Genomic DNA, 26,078 nt, shown 5'->3' on the forward strand with positions numbered 1-26,078 from the left:
CCTTCAAGTCAATATTTTTCTTGTGGTTTTAACTTAGGTCCTGGTCAGAAGTTAATGGGCTTTATTTTCCTTCGACTTCCACAGTCTTTGAATCCAGTTTTTAACACGCACAAATTCATGAAAAGCTGGGGAGAATGTTTATTCCCAAAGTGAAGCAGTCTTACAGATATTTCTCTTTTTCTTCTAAGGCTAACCTTTTCTCTTTGGAATAAAGGTGTGGGCAATAGGCTATGCTTCAATGTCTGGGACCATCTGCCGATGCAAACAGAAAAAAATTAATTATGAATGGTGTCTTCCCATGCTAATCATTTATTGTAAAGGAGTTTTTCAGCTTGTTTGTAATGGCTGTAGCCTAAGGGTGCACACTGTATAAATTGCCTGATTACAGGATACAGAACACTTCTTAATAGGCCTCAGATGATTAGGAGAGGGGAAAGAAATTAAAAAGGCCATTTCCCTTTAGGCATGCAAATGGATTGCAGAACAATAGACAAAGATATGATAAACCATGATAAAACATACCCTCTTTTCTTATACCTTAGATTACGTACTAGGTAAGTAGCAAGCTTCATTACATGTGTCAGCCGAGATGTGAATTGTTTCATAATTGAAACAATGCCGTTGCCAGATAGTGCATGTTAGATTTCAAGATAAACTACCAGTTTTTGTGTCCTCAAGCAATTTGGGGTTTGCTGCCTAAATCTGTCTTAACAATGGTTACATTCTGACCTTGGTTTAATTTAACTCTGCCTACTTTAGCCTCTTTGAGCTGCCTATTCAAATAGTAAAGACTAAATTTGCTTTTGTCACACTAGATCCTCCTCTCGAGTCATAGTTTACGTGTCTGCATCTCCTAAACAGCTAGTATTTTACCACCTATTTGAAAGTAGCTGGGTGTGTTTAAACAATTAAGTGAACAGCAGGAGCCATCTCCTAGTTGACTGTCACGCTCTTACACATATATATATGCAGTCCTTCTTTCCCATACACTTACACATGTACACATCTGTGCGGGTCAAGCATCTGCTGTTTCCTGTGAGCTTGAATATTTGGGGAGATACAAATTCATGTTTCCTGGTACTAAAGTAACTTGACTGTCTTAATAGTCAAAAGCAGCTCCTAGGGAATTGAAAGGTGAGAGATGATAGATAATATTGCCTTTAGGGATTGCTCTTCGATGACACATAGGGCTCCTTGCAGTCTAAATCACTACAGAAGTTGGTCAGAAGTGGGTGCTTAACAACTGCAACCCTTTGAAAAATCACACCCACACCTCTCCACCCACCCCGCCATGAAGGAAGGTTTTCACAATACATGGTAAAGTACAGTGGAGGTAGCTAGCAAAAGCTCTCAAGTGCTAACAGGACAGTCTGAAGCGAAGTTTCCCTTCATATCTGACTGAAGGGTTGGTTCTGAGAGCCACATTGCAATGTCGCCAGTATTCAGCAGACAGCATGTCCTGAATCACCAGATGGGGTTTAAAAATCATAGATTTTTAAAACTATGAAACTTTGAAATCTTTTTATTCTAATATATAAGCATTTAGGCTTAAGATTTTCTTTACAAGTATGATGTGTCAAAAGTAGCAAGGATTAGGACCCCAACTCCAGTCCGTGCTGAATTCTTTGGATAGTCAAAGCTAGAATTCTCCCATAATTATAAAAGGCCAGGACCTGAACATAAAATATGAAGCTCATTCTAAAGCTATCAGATTTGAAAACTGCCTACAATTTAAACTCCCTGCATTTTGCTGTATTTCTTACAACAGCACAGGAACAGACAGTAAATTTGCAAGTTTAGCCAGGGGAAGCTTATGAGAGCAGAAGGGACTGAACTGTGTCTTACCATTATGACAAGCTCAGCTATGCATGAGAAACAGTGATGTTTTAGTGTGTCTCCCAAAATAAATCAAAATCTATATTCAGGAAGTAATCAGATCTAAATATTTTTAGATAAATATTTTGTTTCCCATATAATAAGTAAGCAAACAAGGGAGTGAAAAAATTCTCCAAGTATGTGAACTGTGTCTGTATGGTGTACTTTCTGACAGTTCAGTCTTCCCTACTTTCTCAACCCAGTCTTTCTCCAGAGAAGAAATGTATTTGCAGGTGCACCTCACATGTAGAGCCCAATCCTCTGATCCAAGCTCAGGGTGTTAAGTACAGGACTGACTGTCCCCTCACTTGGAATCTGTTGATCGTTATAATAGATTCCCCTGGTTAGGTAAGGCTGCCAGGTCAGCCTTTAGCTCTGTGCAGTGGGCAATTATACTCTCAATCGGATGCAAGGCAGAAAAGAGTGGAGGGGGGGAGGGTAAGGAGAATTTTATGATACAGTCATCTGGGGCTTCCAAGAGCTGTAAATTGGGATTTAGAGTGATATTGCTGTTCTTTCATTTATTTCACCAAGTAACAAGGGAAACAGCACTTTGAATGTAGTACTAATGAATAAATAATGCACTCATTTGAAAGCTGGAGTCAAGATTGAGAAATATATCCAGTATTTTTTAGTGGCCCTGAAGTTCCATTAATGTACCGGATCAGAGAGGGGAGCCATGCAGAGAGATGCACGTGGTGTAAGTGTAGCTCTGCCTCTTGCCCCAGCCAATGGGGAGGCAAGCGAATGATGTTACTTCCACGTCTTTGCTCGTAGTGCCTAGTAGTGCCATGCATGCTTGAACTTTTTTCACTTAAGGGATGTGGAAAAAAGAGAATGTTGGGTTAAATATTGTTTGAATCTGTCATTACTATCTGTTTAGCATCCACACACCACTTGCCTGCAGACTCAGTCTTGGTTGCATCCTGTGAGGTCCTTGGCCTGCTGGAACAAAGCACAGTGAGGGATCACCAGTCCCTCTAGGGAAGCTCTAGCCACTTCTTTCAGTGCTCTGTGACCATGTCCTTGGACTATTTGATGAACTTTGCATAGATAGTTCTGGTCCATTTGGTTGTCAACCAACAGTGCTGTCACTGTGATAATATGTAAACTTTCTGGATTAGATGAAACGTTACCTGGTCCCTTAAAACATCAAAGATGATCAGAGACCAAAGCACTTTAAAGTTTTCTGTTCTCCTAATAATTTCTCCATACTTCACTCTGTGTATTTTCCTTTGCAGTTCTTTCTAAACAGCCACCCTATATGGGATTGTGTAGACCTGCTTACAACTGTCCCTTGATTGCGCAGTAAATCCTCTCTACAGTGTTTCTCTCTTGGTTCAACTACAGCAAGAACAAACTATATTTTGATGCCTTGTACAGCTCCAAATATACTGTTGCTGATTACTTTTCCTAATAATTTGCAAACAGGGTGGAAATCTGTCATGTGCATCTTTTCTGTCTTTACTATACCTTGCTAATAGAATCTGTAAAGGGCTAGAAGCTGTGATGAATATTTGTGTTGTTTTGGAAAAGAGTACCTTCTACAAATATGAGTTTGTGGAATTTCCCCTCTCTGCTTCTATGGATTGTAAATTCTTGATGAATAACTGAGATCAGGTCAGAATGGGATGAAATCTGTGAAAGATTATTGATTTCTTTTAGAAATTAAGAAATCGGTAAGCCGTAACATGGATTTTAAAATTGGTCCTGCTTGGCAGATCACCTGCTGGAATCAGTGGTTTTCTGTGGATGCAGGCATTTCAGGATCACTATCATCATTCAGACATGAAAAGTTATTTTTAAATGGATATGTAATAAACTGTTAATTTTTATAAAATTAATATTTGCAGTTAGCATCAACAAATACATTTCATTTCATTTGATGTTTGTGTTTTTCCTTGTTCTTAACTATTAGATAGATGAAAATCTTTGAATCCAGTTTGAAATATGGTATTATATAGCCTACATTAGGTATCTTTGAAATAGCATGTGTGGGTGTTTATGACATTTTTGAAGATTGATGATTGACAGTCACTCCCATAAAAAGTAGTAGTATGAAGAATCACTTGTTCCAAGAATGCTGAGAATATTCCTTACTTTGATTTTTATTCCTTCATTTCTGAAATGTGAAAAACAGTTTTATTTTTTAAGAACAGGAAAATATGAACAGAAAGGCACTCTATTAGGCTAATTTACTGGGTTTTATTTGACTGCACAATGTAAAAAATCAGCTTATATTCTACCTCCTAATGTCATACAGAGTATTTTTTCAGGTCTTGTTGGTTGTAAACTCAGTACTGTATGATCCTTATTACTCTACAAAACCTTGGAAAGGCAAAGCAACTAGAAAAGCAATGTAAGGAAAAAATGATTTTGTGAGGCAATCCCTTCCATAGTGAGTGTGAAAACCGGAAGGAAATAGCATTACCAGAAGTGAGAAACAGCTTTACCATCTAACCGCATTTCACCATGCTTGGAATAAATGTCAAATAGCGTTTTGGACTCAAAGGAAGCCATATTGCCAGAGAAGCTGCCTGGATAGCAACCTCCTGTTTGAATGCAGACAGCTCTTTGAGCAAATCTAAGCTCTGCGTGATTCTCCTCTCCCCTTTTGGTTTTGATATGATCAACCCCCTGTTTCTACTCTGGTCATTTTACGTGATGATACAAAGTATCATATTGTGGTGATACTGTTTAAGATTGACTAGAATCTTAAAATGCTTTTTCATTTATTCAATTTTCAGCTTTGTGGTGCACACACACGGTTTGTTGTTTGCAGGTTTGTAGGCTTGGAGGAGTGTATTAAGGACTCTAAGAGCGGGATTGGAACGTTTACCTTCCCCAGAAAGTGCTTTGATACCTGATGGGAAAAGAGGATCTCTAGGATAAAAAAAAAAATTGTTGTCATAAAAATAACAAAGATATTTTCTTGTTGTTTTAAAGGACAGACAAATTCTCAAATTATACGTCTGTGCAGAGAAGTAAAAGGTAAGATCCCCTTTGTGTATCTGTGTTTGCTAACCTAATCTTTTCATGTTCAAAATGGTGGGATGCAAATAATAAGTTATTTTTAAGGCTTTTTAAGTCCTATTTCTCAATTGTCTTGGACATGCGTACTTGCTAATTAAAAGGAAATTCTATGTAAGGCTCCTCACATTAGACAGCATGCAAATCATTTTCAGCCTCTGCAGAAATGGAACATTTCTGTTTGTTTTGTAATGAAGCAATTGTGCATCTTGCAGTCTGCAACCCTCTGCTTACTGTATACAATAAAAAGCAATATATATTTCTAGGTTACCAGTACTTTTGCCTATATTTTGTGAACAGGAGCGAAATACCACAATTTCTGCCAGCTCCTGGGTGATAGCTCTATGTGTTTTAATAGAAAAAATATGGTAATCTGTTCAAAGATTGATAAATAACTTGTGAAAAAAAGTTAGTTACTGGCATACTCTGAAATGCCTGTTGTCCCCCATCATAGTATGAATTCATCATAGTATGAATCATTCAGCAATCCTGAAACAAAATATCACAGGTAGCATATACCTTTACATTTCAGAAGAGTGACAAACATGGTATTTTATAGTGCTGGGATGACTGATGATGCAGGAATAAGTAGGAGTAGGACGTACACTGGAGTTACAAAGATCTCTTTTTAAATGAAGCCTAAAACGCAATCAGCTAGTGAATTTTATTTTGTGATTGTTTTGTGCTTGGAATAATGGGAGCAGAAAACACGCATAATTTCAGATCCTCTAGCATGATTATACTTTCCTGACATGTGTGTACAGGAGGACACAATCTATTCTTGTCTCTATATTTGAAAACTGGGGGCTTTTTAGGTTTACATGGGTCATTCTGCATATATTTTTGCAAACCAATGCCAGTGTAAGGTTTCCTGTTGAAAGGCTGTTCACTGATGAGGCTCAAGTTCTGCAATTTTTTTCCCATCAGATTCTGTGACCTGTTTGTGAATTTAGTGACATAAGACACACAAAAGTTGCCAGGGAAAAGATAACCTTAGATATGGTTCCAGTATTTTTTGTGTAGCACAGCTGATTTAAGAGACTGTTGCCAACCTCACATCTCCTGCTGCCAGAAATTCACAACAGCTTTTGAACCCAGATCAGTTTACAACCTACTTTATAGTGTGACTTCGTAAACAGTTGGAGTGGTATAACTCAAAATGAAATAAATCGCGGCAAGAGATCGGAACAAGAATATCAATGCAGGAGACTTCCTTTTGGGAAACCGAACTGAGGTGTGCTCACACCCATCCTGTTGGTTGACTTCCACTGACAGCAGAAACAAATGGGGGGAGGATGTTGGAGCTGTTTCTGCAGACAGTGCCTGACCATGGGTTGATGCATAAGAGCATCTACCTATAGGCTAAACATGGTTTATCTTATGCACATTGATCTTTAGTTGATTTGCTTTCATTTTTTCCTGAGTCTCCATGCATACTAATCCTAAGGGTGTTAAGAACATTTATGTGTTTGGTAATAGACCTAAAAATTTATACATATATTCAAATAGGTGATCAGATATTGACAAAGAGGGAGAGACTCACTGATGCAAGGAAATTCTTCTAGGCACACTGTTTTAATACTGATGGGACCATTGTTCATGTAAAATGCCCCAATCCAGTTCTGAGAGAGACATCATTAAATGCTCCCAGCTTAATTTCTTAGGCTATTTTACTTAATAATGTAGACTTATCATGCTTTGAAACACAGAGTTTTACTAAAGTAGCCTTTAGGACTTTGTGTGTATTCAGGCTAAAACCAGTTTAGAATCTGATCAGAAATGAAATCTATTGCTGATGCGGTTCTAGGATCTATTTTCCTCAGTGGTGGAGTCAACTTGGGTGGTTCCCTGGCTTCTGGGTCACAGACCCCACCTTTGCTGTGCTACTACAGATTTTTGTGAGGCCACTTCTGTAGATTTCAGCACAGCAAAGAGGATTAACTGCAGCACAGGAACAGAAATGAACAGTCAGAGGCTAAAAGGAAATACAAGAATTTCTATGCCTTACTGTCAGAGAAAAATGTCAGGTAATTACACCCTGAGCAACACCAAGATTGCATTTCAGTGATTATTAAGACAACCGATATCTTTGAACTTGTTTCTCAACCACCTCTTGCCTCTAAAAGGGCAAGTTTATTGTCAGATACATTAATACATTTAAACAGCCTTTATGCTGTTTTATAGATTAGCCATAACTGTAGGAAAACTATGACCTGATCCACTGTCCAAAGTGTGTGCTTTTTGAATTGGGGATCATGGGTGTGTGGACAGAGAATTTAAAAATATTTCTGTGTGTGAGAGCTAAGGAAGAGGTAGAGTTGGAAGGTCTGCAGGGGAATTTTGGAGCTTTGTGGCATGTTTGGCATTGTGCACAGACAAGTGTTAGCGATCTGTGCTTCAGAGAAATCACTCACTGAAACAGTGTGACCAACGCACAAGTGTGCCTGTAACACATAAGCTATACTTCAAGTGGTTTAAGGATTTTGGTTTGGGGTGGGGGGTTGGGTTTGTGGGGTTTTTTTGCTAACAAGCATCCAGTTCAAGTGTGTACCTCATTGTTGCTGTGTCTGAGCTAAAATATCTTGTGACTGTACAATGATTTTTTCTCTAAAAAAAGGAAGACCCAAATCCTAGAGTCTCCTAGAAGTCAGAAAACACAATTGGTATCTACTAGTGACTTTTATGATCACTCTTTTTAAATAAATTAAGCAAACAAAACATTTTTCCTCCCTTCTACCTAGAAAGTTCTGGCATCAGCATGGGTAAGGAATACTCACAAACTATAGCAAATGATTTCTTAGGAACTGTCCTTTTTTTAATTTATATATATGTATATATGCACTGTTGTATCTTGGCTTTCCAGCATCATGTGTTTGTTTAAAGGAAAAGGACACACTCCTTGAAAGTCAGTTGTCAAACAAAGTGCTTGAATTCCAGCTGAGCAGGATTCCCAAAAGACCAATCCTTGCCAGTTCGTATTATGGAAAAGCCTAATACCGACATGCTGTTCCGTGGAGCCTTGTCCACGCACTAAAGCAGCCTGAATTAATTCTCATGTTAGAGTCAATCAGCTTGAGAGTTTTCCTGAAGGCAGGTGTTTCGAAGTGCATGCAGTTTTAATGAAAAGCGAAGATAGCTGTTCTCAAGCATGTAGACCTAGGAAGATAATTTCCCAGAGGTTGCTGTAGATATACCAACCCATTAACAGTTAAATAAGTAAGATTCTCTCCAGTGTCAAGCATGTCTGGTAAACCAGCTTTGCAAAGGCAGGAAGCTTGTCTCTCTTTTTAGGTCTCTTTCCCCTTTTGTCTGATGCTGTTATGCAGGCCCAATACTAAAATATTGTACTTTGTGATTTTGCTGTGACACCATTTGTCATTTTGGTGTTATCTTGTTATTCCTTGACTCCTCGTTCTCAGTGAATGTTGTTTCTCATTGTGATGGATTTGGTCGTCTTCATTAAGAAATGAGGAAAGGACTTTAATGGAATTAGACTGCCAACCATAAAACAAGGTATTTTCAAATCCTAGAAACTTGGTACACATGAGCTGAAGGTTTGCTGACACTGAGTATTAGTATCTGCCTTGTGCTTGTTTAGCTAAGACAGCAAGGAGGAAATGTTTAAGAGAGGTAAGCTTATATGGGGACAGAATGTTCTTAGACTTTGTTTATATTTATTTAGTTAATAAACTCACATAATAAATTAGTTTCAGTCTATATAAACTGTTTTCAAAAATTACTTTAAGAATATCCATGTAAGGTGAGTTGGGGTGTAGATGGGGACAAATCAGTACCTCAAGCATGCCATGTATATTCTAAGATTAATAGGAAAATCTTTCAGTGTGGTCCGATTGCATCATGAATGCACCCTCCCTATTGAGGCAACTTGCTTTTGCAGCTGTTTGATATAAATTCCTTGCATGTGTCTTGGTCCAGTTGGTTTATTTTTATAAACAATAAATAGCCCAACATTCCTGCAGTGTTTCCCTTCCCTCGGACAGTCTCATGGAGCCATTTGCCATGAAGACGGTGGCTGAGATTAGTGGCATTTGCACAGATGGCGGCCATCATTTTGGAAATCTCATAAATAGTGGAACACGTGGACTTTTTCCCCCCCTTCAACATGATCACAATAGATTATCAGGGCCTACAAATCACTACCAGATGATATTAAGTTGCTTTGATAACACTCTGGGTCCCTTCCGGTGTGATATTTTTCTTCATTAGAAAGGATAGCTCAAGCACACCAAATCCTCTTACTCTTTTCTCAAAATTTATAGATCTCAGTCTCTAAACTAATTGTTAGTTGCACAGCATGCCTTAAGCTGTGCCCAGACAGAGCAATTACATCCCCCGGCCCTGATTAAAGGCACAGAGGAAACAGAAGTGCAAAGAAAATGAAACACTCTTGGCTGTTTGGGCAGGATGTCATTGCTGTTGTTTGCCTTTTTTGACATTTGTTGATAAAAGTGAGAAAGGAGGTCAGTTATCCATCACTGACCCTTGTTCAAAGCCAAAGATGTGACAAGCTTGTCTCAGGCTACTGACTCTGTTTATGAAATTGTAAACAAAAAGGGGTTTCTAGGCCAGTGTGCTTCTTTTCTATTAACAGCTCAGGAATTTCTTCATTTTCCCCCTGCTAAATTATATTCCTTTCTACGTCTTTTAAACTCATTTACTTCCCTGTGTATGTCTAAAACCACAAAACGTCTTTGTTCATGAATGACCAGAGCTGTACTATCATATAAGCTCTGCAAATTACCTGGAACAAGGAAAAACTGATATACAGATGTTTCTGCATATTCAGGCATTTCTTATTGAATGTTTCTCACCTGTAAACTACAGTTTTCTAAAAGATGTGTTTTCCTTTTGTGATTTACAGTAACTTTATGGCTGACTATTTGTACACTTTAACAGTCAAGATCAAGTTTTTCAAAGAAAAAGGGGAAAGGACTATTTGCTTTCACCCAATATCTTTCTGAAATCACATGTCTAAGTTTGTAAATTTGAAGCCGAAGTACTTATTTTTAAAGTACTGAAGTGGCTTAAAAGTCAATCATATACAAGCATTTAAAAATTAGATGACAGAGAGCAACAACTTTCTTGCATTAAATCTAAGCTTAATTTTTCAGTGACATCTCCGCTAATGTTTCCAGTCTACTGGGAGTTATCTGTTTTGTAGAGTAGTTTGTGGAAAAGGCACAGTGCTCTGTGCTGTATTTTAAATATTTTAGCCAGGACTACCAGAGACTTCACATTTTGAAGTGTTCGTTTAACCAGTTGCTCTGATTGCTTTACATGTTATACTAACACTGCTTCATACTAAACAGATGGGTTGTACAAAGGATCAAGCCTGTAATCTCATGGTGTCTATAAGGAGACAGAAACAAACAGCTTAAATATTTTTGAAAGTAATAATAGATTTATGTCCCTAATTTTTTTCACTTCTTGTTATTCTATTTTCTTACTTTTTAAGGTACAGAGGGATTTTCTATTAAATGACTGCACCCGGTCCCAATGTTTAAAATGTCTGATAAACTCAGATGTACATGATAGTTCATAACTAATAGTGGTAGTTGATGCTCTCCTTTGTGTCACTTGCACCATGACTGAATGGAAGAGAAGTTTTCAGCAGTCATTGTTTCTTAAAATGACCAAACATCAAAGAAGTTCAGTGAACTTGAAATTATATCAGGAAGTAGATCAGACAAAACCTTACTTGGGTGCATCTGTAGTTTCCCCAGTTTTGTGCTTTTAGGTGGATTTAGTTTCAGATATTCCATCTGTGGAAACTGTACACTTGCAAAACTAGAGGTCACTCCCCCATGAGCCTTGGTCCCATGGACAGTTTTATTATTGCTGTTGAAGGCTGACTGATCTGGTATTAGTAGAATAATACAGTAAACAAATGGCAAGTAATAAATTAGACCTTCACACTTTGAAGTCTTTGTTTAACCAGTTTTTAATTGCTTTATGTGATACACTAACACAGATTGCTTCATGGTAGAAAAATTGGTTGCACCATGGATTAAATCCATAATCTCATGGTGTCTGTAAAAAAAAAACAAAACCAAAAACAACAACAAAAAAATCTCAACCAAACAAAAACAAACTAACAAACTCTTAGATAAAATGCTTATGGCCTAGGACTCCCACAAAACTGCAGTAGTTAACAATGGAACATTATCAGTATGGGAGTTAGTGCCTTAAGACTCTAAAGATGACAGAAAGCATGAAACCTTGTGTTACATTCCCACAAGAAGCAGTGAGGAGGAAAAACCTATTTTCAGGTGTAGTGAATTTCTATCCTTCTCAGATAATCAGAGGTATAAAGACTGACTTCAGATTATATTTGCTAAATGCAAATTACCTCATGCTTGAAGTAATCCTTTAGCTAGATACCTTACAGAAAAAGTTATGTCCCCTCTCCCGCTACCTTTTTACCAGTCTTCACTAACCAGTATTGCCAGAGAAGTCCTGCAAAAAAATTCCAGTAGCCTTACTTCCAACCCTAGCTGACAAATATGGCTGTTGAGAGACGTACTTCAGATGAAGGGGTGATTCCTCTTTTCTTGGCAGAAGCCCACATATATTTCCCCTGTATTCCTTTTCATAGCATGCCTATTTAGGTATTTATCTGTGCAGCTGAGAAATCAAAGAGAGTAAACCCAGGGGGGGTTTGGGTGGCAGACAGGGGGAGTGAAAACTCTGTTTTTTCTGTTCCCTTGTTATTTAAGAACCTTGCAAGGAAAAGGAAATCCACTCTGACATTCTATTTTCAAGCTATCTATAAATTATTTTCTGATACAAAAATAAACAGAATGCACAAGATCTGCTAGATCTACACGTGTGCTTTTGGTGCAATGGGTGAATATAACTACTGTTCCTGTAAGACAAGGGAAAAGTGAGACATTACATGCCATGTGGGAGAGGCTGTTAACAAATTGGTGGAAATGGTTACGGTTTTCAACTTGTCAAGCATCATTTTCTTAGCTTGATGACACCTTGTAAGACCAATAAATAATTTATGGGGTATCTAAATGTTCCAAATAGGAGTTTAAGGACTGGAGGAAAGAGGTCTAGGGTCTCATAGTTAATCCTATTCGAGCAGCTTCTTATTAAAACAGCCCTCCACAAATTGATTACAGCTGCAATCCCTTTTAAGAAGGATTATTTAAAAATCCCAATTACAAAGACTATTTGTAAAGAGTAAAATACTTAGTGTCAGTTTTGCATGGAGGCTGTGGCTTGACTCAGTTGGCAGAAGTGGGTTATCCTTTTCCTGCCTTTCTTTTCAGGAGAATCTGCTCATAGTGATCATTTCAAACAGTGCTTTTAACGCTGTCACTGCAAAGGATGTTAGCTTCTTCTCTTGTCATTTGTGTTCCTTGGCTACCTCTGCTAGCCCACCTCTGCTAGCCCCTAGGTTGACTTTTGCCTCCTTTTGGCCCTTCGCCTCAACTTCATCTGACAAAAAGAACTGATATTTAAAGTCCAGCCTAATTGGTTCTCAGATCCTTTAATAGCGTTTCCCCAAAAGGGCCCCTCTGCCATTCTTAAAATTAATATATACAACCTACAGTAAATGTGCGTGAATATGACAGGAACAAGGGGCTAATATGGCAATGTTTTGCCTCATTTTAGATGCTTAAGACCACCTTTAAAAGACTTCTTTGTGCCATTCTGGTGACATAAGCAGTAATAAACTGACTGATGAAGACAGTTTTACAACTGTTTTGCATGACTGGAGCCACGCAAAAGAACCAGGGCAGGCCAGTGGATTTGATTCTGTGGTTTTCATCCAGAAACATTTCTAACAATCTGATTATGCTTTTATATTTTAAAATATTCTGGTGAGTTCAGAGGGATTCATATAATACACTTTGACTCCTCTAAGGAATAGTTTTCTTACAGGTAAGCAATATAATATATCATGTTTGCATTTTCAAATAACACGACCTCAGTTGTACTCACTCAAACAAGCAATGCACCTTCTAAGACTTCAGTCACCAGAGGCTGTTGCTTGAACTGCTGTGAAAAAGCTTATTTTCTTATGGCAGGAATGTTTGAAATAGTGTATATTAAATATTGAAGAACAGTCTTAGAAAGAGAGTTGGAAATTTGTACACATGAGTACTTAATCAAGAAACTGAACACTTAGAGATCCAGTCAGGGACAGAAACATACCCTATAGCCATTTATCTAATCAAAATTAACCAAGTACTTAAAGAGTGAACGCTTGTAATGAGCTCCTTGTGAATAAGCTGGCAACCACGAATAATTCTCTGAATACAAATACACTTTCAAGGAAAAGCTAAATTGCTTCTGAGCAGTTAGTGAATAGAAAAACAAAAAACAGGTGGCATTTACCAAATAAATTATGTTTCATCCAGTTTTGCTGACCATAACAAGAGTGATAAAGACAAACAGTAGTTCCTTTTATAGATAAAGAAAAACGATAGCCGAGTAAGAAGGATGGTAGATTGGGCAACTTTTATTCAGGTCTCCATTTAATCACATGCTCACCATTTTGTTCTAGTCTTACTGCTTTACCTTTATGTTTTATTCTGAGTACTTAGGGTCACATTTTTCAAGGCCGAAATCAAGTGCAGTTAATTTTAGCAGGAGTTAAATGCAGGCCTTAGCATTCCTGTTCCTGCTTACATATACACATTTGTTAATGTACATAGTAGCAGTCCCCTACTTCAGATAGGCATTGTGAGGGTACATGTATTGATGGTAGTGAAGCATGTGAGTAAAATATTTAAGATATCTGGCTAGATAGGCTGGTATCGTGGGGTATAAACATCTCTCCTACTAGGCATGTATGATAAGTAAGTACTAGATCAGGTCATTCATGCTTGTGTTTATGCTCTCATTTATGTTTAATGACTGTATGAATACAGCGACATCTTTTTCATCAAACTATAAAAAGGTCTGACTATTGGAAGTCTTTTGAAGTGTGTATTTTACTTTGCTATCATTTTCCAAGCAGGGTTAGGGGAAAGAACCCATTAAAAAGTTTATTTGTATTTTTTTTTTTCTGAGGTTTTGTCTGTTAGTTTATGAGAAGACAGACTGTTAATAAAGCTTTTAGTCTAGCGTCTCACCACTATGTGGACTGCTCTGTGGGCTTCTTTCTACGTAGACATATACATATCTGCACACGTGCATGTATCTATTTCACAGGAGTATCTAGTCATCATTCCTTTTACAGTAGTTTTAACTTTCTGCTACATGTGCTGAGCTGTAAAGTATTAAGCCTTATAATCCCTCAGCCCCTTAGATGTGGTTTGCTGGGGGGGGGAGGGCTGTAAATCCGTGGTGGCAAACAAGAAAAGCCTGAAGCTGTGAGCAAACAGGAAACAAATGATCTCAATCCCAGAATGTAAACTGCTATTGACAGAGATGCATGAAAGAATCATAACAGGGAAACCTGCTGCAATTTTTCATCCAGTTACCAGCTGAATCACTGCCATTACACTGAAGAAGCAAGCTGCCAGCCCAACACTGACATGGCAGAGTTCTTTAGATGTGTGCAAAAAGCAACCATATAGCCTGACTGGCATTTACTCCTTTTCATGCTTGCAGACTGATAATTATTATGCACTGCCTCAAGCTTGCAATTAGAGGCCACCAAGAAAAAAAAATAGCTGAATTTCAAGATTAAGCCTTTTCCATGACTAGTCATATTTTCCCAGCAGGGAATATGTTGTTGCCAGTAAAAACAGAAATCACCTATGCCACGCTGTTGCCAGATTAAGGGATGTATTAGCTGCAGGAACAAATGGAGAATTTACATATAATAAAAAGTAATAGTAACTGTCATTGTTACTGGTGACATAATTAGCGTTGATACTGACTCCTGTGTCACAATGCAGCTTTTAAGGGGGGGTAAGATAAAACACTGAGCTCCCAAGTACTTGTAATTATACATAAAATTATATAGTAATTTTGCAGTATGGATATTCACTCTGTGTTTTGAGCTTGTTCTGGTTCCACTTTCCCAGACTCCTTTTCGGTCTCCCAAAGCTTTGCAATTTAAGTTCATAGGAGATGCTTCACTTCCTTTATTGCATAAAAAAATGTGCCCTGCTATGCGCTTGCCCTGCTTGGCTCAGTTTCAGTGGTAGGCAGAGTATATAAAGTTAGTAAAACATTAGAGAAACACTTAGGACAAAGTGGAATACATAAAGAAGTTGTCAATGAGGAATGTTAAAAAGAAGGTTTTGAGTTTCTTTTTTTCTTTCTCATTTTATGGCTTTTTCTGTGTTGTATAGTGATGACTAAGATAAGTTGCTTTGGAAAATGAGGGCTGTTCTGCAATAATAATCAAATCAGTGTATAGATGGATGTGTTTAGTGGAATGTTTATTGTAAAAATACATTGGTTTCACTTAATGAAGGTTGGGGGGGGGGGGGGGGGCAGTAGAAGGAGAAGGAATGGCCCCAGTTGAAACTTCTCAGCACACCATTAAGAACCATTTAGGAAAGTTCTACCAACTCTGAAGGTTCCTCTCCAGCCATTTGAACCAGGACAAGGAAAGTCCCACAAACGCAGGAGAAAAAAAAAAGAGTGATAGTTTTCAAAGGATAATCTGTTGAGAGATGGGATTTTGTGGTTCAGGAGAATCTGACTGAGGCAGAGCTGCTGTCTGGGAAGAATTAGAAGAAGCAGCCCTGCTCAGGCTGCCAGAAATGACTGGCCTTAGGTGACAGCAAACATCTAACTACTATTAATAAATAATACTTTTGTTTTCAGAAGGCTGTGTGATCACTATTAATTGCTGGATGCAGTCTGGAAAGATGAATTATGACTGCCTGGGCTCACTGGACTTGCTGAACAAGAGAGGTAGATTTTTGGACTTTGATGTAAGTCCAGTTCCAGTCTGAGGGTGTTGTTTCTGCCTTGTGGATCATTTACAGAAATTAATAACTTGCAGAAAATTAAACCCATCTCACTGAGAGGTTTGATTAAGTGTCTGAGCTAATGCTCAGGTGAGATCAGTTAGGTTAGTTGGAGGAGAAACAAAAGTGAGACCTGAAGCTGATAACTATTACATTAGTTCAGCTGCCTTGTGAGACCTCCCTGAGAGTGAAGGGAGCTGCAGAAAGTAAAGGGCAAAGTTCTAAAACTTAAGAAGTGCCATAAAGATATTTTGTACTGCACTTGCTTCTATGACGGTGGGTTTAATGTAGCACAGAAATCATCCTCAGCCACCCACAAGTCCATTACCCAGGTTTTCAGGTGGGTTTTGTAGCTACTCTGAAGGTGAATCGTGGATGACCATAGGGTTCAGTCACAGTGTGGATACTACCAAGAAACTACACAGAGGCAGAAATACCTGTGTGCTGTGATATTTGTTCCCTGCTTCTTTCTGTCGTGCTTGCTTTAGTAATTTTATGGGAGTACTCCCACATCATAAGCTTTATGAATAGGAGAATAGCTATGTATGGTCAATCTGGAATTTGGGGTAGAGGGGGAGCGTATGTGTGTGTAGATAGGTGTGTATGAAAGGAAGCAGAGTTTGGTAAGGGTAACGTTAACTCTATCATGTCTACACACTAAGCCTTGTAGGATAGCTTCAGTTATTTAGAGAACTCATACGTATATATTTTGTCTATCATCTAGTATTTTAATATGTGATTATTAGAACATTTTGAAAAGCAGCAGTATCTGGGGAAAAGAGGAAAGCACAGACTACTATCCACTGCTACTCTTTCATGTGGGCACGAATGACACTGCAAGCCAGAACCTGGGCAGAATCAAGGAAGATTATAAAGCCCTGGGGGTGAAAGTGAAAAATACTGGTGCCCAAGTTATCTTTTCCTCCGTTATACCAGCTGGCGAAAGGGGGCAGCTAGAAATAGACATAAAATGCACATCAGCTTCTGGCTTCGTGGCTGGTGCTGTCATGAGGGTTTTGGCTTTTATGACAACAGGACATTCTTCAATGACTATAACCTGTTAGGGAGGATGGAATCCACTTGTCTAGAAGAGGCAAGGGAAGCTTTGGCAGCGGGCTGGCCAACTTGGTACAGCGGGCTTTAAACTGAAGGACTCAGGGGGCAGGGTTCAAAGTGGCAACACTCATGCTGTCACATCCAACTGGGGAATAAGCTAGGCCAACCAGATCAGCGGACAAATGTTCCTTACCTGCCTCCCAAGATGAGAACCAGAAGGCCAGCCACCTTAAGGGTGTGTATGGCTATGGTGGACCCTCTTGCACCCCTCCTGGGAAACATGCATGCTTGATTACCTCTCTGAAATGCCTGTACACCAACGCATGCAGCATGGGGAATAAACAGGAAGAATTAGAGATCTGTGTGGTCACAGGGCCATGATCTCATTGCAGTTATGGAGACATGGTGGGATGGCTCATGTGACTGGAATGCTGTCATGGATGGCTACGTACTTTTTAAGAAAGACAGGCCAGCAAGACGAGGTGGTGGAGTTGCTCTTTATGTGAGGGAGCAACTGGAGTGTATCGAGCTCTGCCTAGGGGTGAATGAAGAACGAGCCGAGGGCTTATGGGTAAGAATTAAGGGGCAGGCTAATATGGGTGACACTGTTGTGGGTGTTTACTACAGGCCACCTAATCAGGAAGAGGAAGTCAATGAGGCCACCTACAGACAGCTGAAAGCAGCATCACGATCACAGGCCCTGGTTCTCATGGGGGACTTCAACCACCCTGGTATCTGCTGGAAAGACAACACAGCTAGGCACACACAGTCCAGGAGGTTCCTGCAGAGCATTGATGATAACTTTTTGACACAAGTGGTGGAGAAGCCAACAAGGAGAGGTGTGCTGCTGGACCTTGTACTAACAAAGAAAGACTGGTTGGGAACATGAAGGTTGGGTGCAGCTTTGGCTGCAGTGACCATGAGATGGTGGAGTTCAGGATCCTGAATGGAGGAAGCAGGGCAATAACTAGGATTACAACCCTGGACTTCAAGAGAGGTAACTTTGGCCTCTTCAAGGATCTACTTGGAGGAATCCCATGGGTTAGGGTTCTAGAAGGTAGGGGGGGTCCAAGAGAGCTGGTAAATATTCAAGCATCAACTTCCTCCAAGCTCAAGATCGATGCATCCCTATGAGTAAGAAATCAAGCAAAGGGGGCAGAAGACCTGCATGGATGAGCAAGGAGCTTCTGGCAAAACTTAAATGGAAGAAGGAAGTTTACGGAATGCAAAAAAAGGGACAGGCCACTTGGGAGGAATATGGGAACGTTGTCAGAGTATGCAGAGATGCAGTGAGGAAGGCTGAGGTACACTTGGAATTAAATCTGGCAAGGGATGTCAAGGACAACAAGAAGGGCTTCTTCAAGTACATAAGCAGCAAAAGTAAGACTAGGGAAAATGTGGGCCCACTGCTGAATGAGGTGGGTGCCCTGATGACAGAGGATACAGAAAAGGCAGAGTTACTTAATGCCTTCTTTGCCTCAGTCTTTACTGCTAAGGCCAGCCCTCAGGAATCCCAGACCCTGGAGGTAGGAGAGAAAGTCTGGAGAAAGGACAACTTTCCCCTTGATTGAGGAGGATCAGGTTAGAGATCATTTAGGCAAACTGGACACCCACAAATCCATGGGCCCCAATGGGATGCACCCACAAGTGCTGAGGGAGCTGGCAGACGTTATCGCTAAGCAACTCTCCATCATCTTTGAAAGGTCATGGAGAACAGGAGAGGACTGCAGGAAAGCCAATGTCACTCCAGTCTTCTAAAAGGGCAGGAAGGAAGACCCAGGAAACTACACGCCAGTCAGCCTCACCTTCATCCCCAGAAAGGTGGTGGAACAGCTCATTCTGGATGTCATCTCTAAGCATGTGGAGGAAAAGAAGGTTATCAGGAGTAGTCAACATGGATTCACCAAGGGGAAATCATGTTTGACCAATCTGATAGCCTTCTATGATGGCATGACTGGCGGGTAGATGAGGGAAGAGCAGTGGATGTTGTCTACCTTGACTTCAGCAAGGCTTTTGACGCTGTTTCCCATAACGTCCTCATAGGTAAGCTCAGGAAATGTGGGTTAGATGAGTGGACAGTGAGATGGATTGAGAACTGGCTGAATGGCAGAGCTCAGAGGGTTGTGATCACTGGTGCAGAGTCTAGTTGGAGGCCTGTAGCTATCAGTGTTCCCCAGGGGTCAGGGCTGGATCCAGTCTTGTTCAACTTATTCATCAATGACTTGGATGAAGGGACAGAGTATACCCTCAGCAAGTTTGCTGATGATACAAAACTGGGAGGAGTGGCTGATACACCAGAAGGCTGTGCTACCATTCAGTGAGACCTGGACAGGCTAGAAAGTTGGGCAGAGAGGAACCTAATGAAGTTCAAGAAAGGCAATTGTAGGGTCCTGCACCTAGGGAGGAATAATCCCATGCACCAGTACAGGTTAGGGGCTGACCTGCTGGAAAGCAGCTATGTGGAGAAGGACCTGGGAGTCCTGGTGGACAACAAGTTAACCGTAAGCCAGCAACGTGCCCTTGCGGCCAAGAAGGCCAATGGTATCCTGGGGTGCATTAGAAAGACTGCAGCCAGCAGGCCGAGGGAGGTTATCCTCCCCTTCTACTCTGCCCTGGTGAGGCCACATCTGGAGTATTGTGTCCGGTTCTGAGCTCCCCAGTTCAAGAAAGACAAGGAACTACTGGAGAGAGTCTAGTGGAGCACTACTAAGATGATTAGGGGACTGGAGCACCTCTCTTATGAGGAAAGGCTGAGAGAGCTGGATCTGTTTAGCCTGGAGAAGAAGAGACTGAGAGGGGATCTTATCAACGCTTACAAATATCTTAAGGGCAGGTGTCAGGAGGATGGGGCCAGACTTTTTTCAGTGGTGCCCAGTGACAGGATAAGGGGCAACAGGCGCGAACTGAAACACAGGAAGTTCCATCTGAGTATGAGAAAAAACTTCTTTGCTTTGAGAGTGACAGAGCACTGGAACAGGCTGTCCAGAGAGGTTGTAGAGTCTCCTCTGGAGATATTCAAAACCCGCCTGGATGCGATCCTGTGCAACCTGCTCTAAGTGAACCTGCTTTAGCAGGGGGGTTGGACTAGATGATCTCCAGAGGTCCCTTGCAACCCCAGCCATTCTGTGAAAAGTAGACAATGATGCACTTTGCCTGAACCAACTGTTGCATATCTGCCAAGTCCTCACTTTCTGCTCACGGATGACTCACATTCTCCTTGCACCCTGACTGGGTGCTATTTTTCCCATTTAATTGCAGGAATACAACCAAGCATTGTCGTTTAAGATACCAGCTTGGGAGAGGGTTCACCTACTCTGTTTGCTGAGTATGAATGCCTCACATTTGTCTTGCTGACTTTTTTTTTGCCCTTTGTCCCCCAGGGACAGCAGAGAGCTCAATTTCCCTCAAGGTCATTCTGTATGCTCAGTAAAACTTATGCCACTCCTAGTCTTCAATTTAGTGTATTATTACTTATTTTAAACTCATTGAAGTTACCTTTGCAGTCATGATTTTGAGTCATGTGCAATTCATTATAATGCCTGACATTGTTTGCCATAAAATCCATACGTGCACTTAGTAAGTCTAAATGTACTCTATAATAAAAAAACCAACCCACATGAAGTATGATCAGATGGACACACGAGGCAGGATTAGTTCCTTGCGTAGCTACCTATACACATGAAGATGTGCAATAATATGTACCTGTACAAATGTACATGTTGTTCACAAATAATCCTAGACTCAAAGCATGAGTATAATAGCTCAAAGAAAGTTTTTTGTATAGATCATCTCTTTGGCTCTCAAAATATTCAGCAAGCTTTTCCGAGGGCTTCTTCCTGTCTCTTGCAAGGCACTTTTTGCTCATCTCCTGTTCTCACGAAGATAGCGTATAGCAGAGTCAGCTATTACAAGACTCATCAGCTTCCTGTCTCGACATCAGGCTTTTCCTTCTCCCTTTAGTCTTAAAAATGCACATTTCACTGTCATCCTGAAACTGCTTAGGGTATGGTCATGCTTATAGCATCATAGCACTCAGCAGCAGATGGGAAACTGCCTCACAGAATGAGGGAAAACCAGCAGATTTTCTATATGGAAGAGACATGGGAACAAAATTGACATTTCCCACTTGAGAGACCTGTCCAGGAGATCCTGCTGTCATGAGTCTTTTAGAATCAGGTGATGGCCTTTCTTCAAAGATCTCATAGTGTACCCTGGAAAAAAACATCCCTTTTTCTTGATGGACTCAGAGATCTGCTGTGAGGGAAAACGGGACATAGCTCCTAGTCATGACCTGTATTGTATAAGTGATTTGGGAAGCCAGTGGTGTAAAACCACTAATATTGGCCTGCATGTGGCTCAGCAGACTTCTTAGAAGCATCAAGTGGTGGAACTGCCAACTTTGAGTTGGTTGATGAAATTATATCCATTAGGGTAGCACCTTTTCAGGTCACAATGACCACACACTTTTCCAGGTTGGGAAGAATTCATGCTGAGGATGCCTTGCTGCCCATCACAGATGCCCATGGTTTAAGACCACAATTCATTTTACTAGCAGTGTTGTGTGCAACCACAGCTCAGCCATGTAACAGGTTCACATAAAAAGCAGACATTTCAGGCTTTAAGGAGAGATGAGAATGAAGGTAGCATAACACTTTGCTTTGAGGTGCTTGAATGGAAGTGGTACAGATTACAATAAAATCTTTCAAAGTATAATACTCTTAAAGTATTTATTACATTAAGAATAGTGGTTTATAAGGTAGCAAATGGATTCAATTCTGTCCTCCCCCCACTCCGCAAGTAGTGACTGATGCATTGTTTGTCATTAATGCTAAATTTAGTGAATAAAAAATATTTTAAGGTGCGGTCTCTAAAGGAACCAATTTGTAATTCAATATCTGTGCGAATAAAAATATAGATGTGTTTATATTTACACACATGGAGACCTAATTTTCGTTTCAATTTATACTAAGATAGGTCCCACTGGAACTGTGAAGTGAAGTCGGTTTGGGCCTGAATGCTTACTGGAAAAGATCCATTTTATATGAGAGCCTAATCTTATTGCAATTCAGTGGGATTTTGCAAGTGATTTTAATAGGATTAAAATTTCACCCATGTCATAACATAAAATGTCTTTGATATGAAAAAGAATCAAGCATATAGTTATATGTGTATGTACTTATATTGTCAGACTTACCTTTGGCATGGTAATATTTCAGTTCTACTGATTTTTAATTGTTTTCTCTCTAAACTGTTTTTTTTTCATACTGTTTGGAGTAAATTGCAAGGTTCTTATCCATGGCACTGACTTTATTGTTCTGCCAGGATGTCTTCTTTTGTCATAAAAACAATAACTTAGTGTAAGTAGTACTTTTTAGGTTTACTAATCAGACAGACTAATTGTATCTTTTAATCTGGGTCAATCTGCTCTTGCTTATTATAATTTGGCTCCAAGTCCCCCCAAAATAGGAACACTTGCAAATAATTTAGTGGCAGAATCACTCTCATATAAACACTACAAGAACTGCTGAAAGGCCCAACAAAAACTGTCTAGAATTTTCAAACCAAGTGTCCAACATATTTCCTAAAAGGAATATACTGCTTTTCTTAAACCTTGGAGTAAGCTTGAATGTGTCTGTGTCTGTGTCTTCAGGTGAACACATAAAAGGACCGGATAAACAGTTAGGGAATGGGGTCTTTCCTTTTAGACAGGGCACTTTTCCTGATTCAATCTACCAACAAAACTTAGAAAGACCATACTAATATTTGATTTTAGCTTTGTCGCCATGTCTATACAATCCCTTCTTAGATTTCTAACCAGGGTGATTATTGCTGACTGAAACTGTTAATGTTTTGTTTGGATGTTTGTCGTCTTGAAAATGAACTGAAAGATTTTTCCCTATAGGCTACTGAATTTTCATTGCATGTTAACTGTTTAGGTTATTTTCCAACTCCACTACAATCCAGTAGTGAGAGAAAGTAGCTGCCACAAAAAAAAAGAATATTCAAATTTGTCATGGCGACTTTGAAATTGACTTAATAGCTAGGATATTTTTTTCCGCATACTCATAGGGGGGCACTTTGTTTATAACTTGGGGTCTGAAACTGGATATACATTATGACCAGTACAAGGCAGCTGCCCTCAGGAAGCAGTAACTTTATAGTGTCAATGTAAGAAAGCTTCAAAATAAGTTTGTAAAAATATCTGTTCTGCTCATCTGTTTGGAAGTGCAATCATACCTGCATGAAGTAATTTTTTTCTTCAGGTTGAAGAATGATTTTACCATCCACCTGCATAAAGTGCTTTAGAAACTCAGACTAGATATCTGTTATCAAGATGGCAAAAGATAGTCCAAAATTATGCCCACAGTTTCACACGTGTCCTCTCAATAAGGGAAGGTCTTGAGAAAATGTGTTTTACCATAAATTATGCCTTCCTGGGGGAAAAGAACACTGAAAGGGTTTTTTTTGACAAATACTATATAAGAGATTAGTTCGTTTGAGTAGAGAGAGTGCTTAAAAATGCAGCTGCATGCAGATTTCTTAAGAAACTACAACTGACAATTGAAGAGGAAACCTAAAACAAGATTACAAAAATTAATCAGATGGCACAGAATGGTTGACATTAATGTGTGTACTTCTTTGTTTTGAAACTAGACTGTGGAGGAGTTTTCTTATACGGAAAATTTCATCTACTTGTACTTGTCTCCTCACATAGTCAAATATTTTGTGAGACAGATCAAAAACCCACTTTGACAAGCTCATTCCCACGCTTCTCCTTTTTAACCTGCTTTTTTTTATTGGGTTTCTCCTCTTTTCCTGGAGGCTTGTTCAGATAAAGAAAACTTTGCTTTAAATCTATTTCAGTAGCTATATATCTCTTGGGCAATCAGTATTTAAATGAAATATGGAAATGGAATTAAAAAAATATTAAGGGATGGAATAAGGCAAGTTCCACTAGCCTGTCAGAGAAGTTTGGGAGCATGGATAGAGTGTGGAAGTTGGCTTTGCATGAGGCAGTCAGGAGAAGGAGGTTCTTTGATGATCTATTGCTGTATAAACTCTGAGCTGTACCCTGTAATGCTATCTGTGATTTCTCTCATGCTCCACATTCTTTTTTTTACTTTACAAAGAATGTGATATTTGTTGGAAAAACCTTTGGTCATGGTACGAAAAATTTAATGTGACTGAATGTGCAGTAATTCTCCTCCCACAAGAGAATAAGAAAAAATGGTATGATCGAGCACAAAATTTGAATGAATAGGCTTTCTCAATTAAGCATGATTTCACTATCTGTGTGTATAGGCCCAAATGATGTGTTGTTATGTCTAGAGTAAGAATTTTTCCCTTAGAAAATAATAATCTTCATCATGTCTTACTGTCATAAAACAGTTATGCTGTAAAAATGTTCTCCATTCTGACATATTTTTTCATTATCCTGGTAATGATCCAGTAATTGAACATGCTTATAAACTGAGTCTTGAAATAATGTCACAGCTATGATGCTCTGTGGAAAACCCCTGTGATCACATGCAAGAAGGTAGAGCATTTGGAACATGGTAGCGAGAATGAAAGCATACTATTTATTTGTTCACAATGAAGTTGATAGCAAATTAGGTACTAAATTCAGTAGTGACTATTAAGGCCTATTTATCCCAAGAGTACTATCCATGCCAAGACTTGTTTCAGAAAGGAAGAAGAGATGTCGTTCCTCTATCAACACAGACAAATTCAGAAATGTTAAGTGTAAATAAAAAGAAATTCATGCCGAAGTAAAGGAAGACAATTTAGACTCCAAGGATTGGAGGATTGCTACACTAATTTGCCTTACTTTTTCTGCTTTCCTCCTTGCAATTTATGTATCTCCTCAGGTGATATTAATTGGATATCCAAGACATCACTTATATGTCAAATGTCTATGTTCTGTGTCAGAGAATCTAGGAACTCCAAGTGCGTAATAGTGTGAATACAATTTAGGACAAGTCAGACAGAAGCTTTGTTAACTATGAGCAGAGTGAGAGGACATGCAGACATCATCTCCCCCTCTGCTCCCCTGTTCTCTGCCAAGTGATTGCACAGACTCAACCTATATACTGTTTCAGAAAAAAAGGAGAGAAGTGAGGATTCTCAGATTCTCACGTATAAGGGAATATCTGTTCTTCTACTGAACTATTCCTCTATATTCTGAATTTAGACAATATTTGAAAATATTTTTACAGATTCTAGTTTTTCATCACTGCATAAGCAAATACCCGTTAAATAACCATCAGATATTATCATCATATATTTTACAAATAAGTCTTTGTTCATGTAAGTGTACATAAGCAAATAGTGTAGAGACACTAGACTATAAGGAAAGCTGTGCAAGTGGCTAGCGTGCTGTCTGCTTTATGAAGTGTTGTGATAATTGGCAATAGTCAAATATAAAGAGTGCAGGGAGTTGCAAGACTGCATTAATTAATTAATTAATATGCACTGCGTGCAGCACCCATCACTCAGAGGTGAATTTCTATTTATGAAATTTTCTTTGCATGTTGTTTTTTTCTATCCACCTTTACATTTACAGAGTTTCTTTTACCCAGTGATCTCAAGGAAATTATTTTGATGCCTTTACTCATGCTGATTAGTTTCTTACCTTATAAGTGGTAAACTTGCAGTTAACAGGTGAGGCATCACTAGGTGTGAATACTGATGCTCACTGATCAGCCCACAGGATTACATTCAAAATAACCTGCAGCGTAAGTGTAATCAGTCTGATTTCACTGATGAAGAAACTGAGACTCCAGACAATTGATTGACTCATTCATCAGAAGGGATGTCTTCCAAAAAATGTTGGAATTTGTAGAATAATACTGGTTTCTCCTCTCCTGTTTCATTTTCCTGTCCCAGCCTCAACCTCTTGTTCATCTGTTGGCACTTCTTTTACTCTGACACAAAAAATTATGCAACCCTATTTGTTGTAAACATATTAACAAACAGTGTCATTTTACAGAATAGTTTTAATTGTCCTGCTTTGTTGCTAATGGTGTTTAAATGAATTAGAAAGCACTGAGTTTATGAACTTGGTTTGATATATTCCATAAAGCTGAATATGATGCATCTTTAATTTATGCATCTGCACTATATAAATGTCCATTTTGTAAAGAGGTAAATGTATATGTATACACACGTTCTTTTGGAAAAGTCTTATCGGTAAAGTCATGGCCTCATTTT

The sequence above is a fragment of the Nipponia nippon genome, unplaced genomic scaffold, assembly GCF_047370975.1.
Source record: "Nipponia nippon isolate SJK-2023a ecotype South Korea unplaced genomic scaffold, ASM4737097v1 scaffold_7, whole genome shotgun sequence".
NCBI lineage: Eukaryota > Metazoa > Chordata > Aves > Pelecaniformes > Threskiornithidae > Nipponia > Nipponia nippon.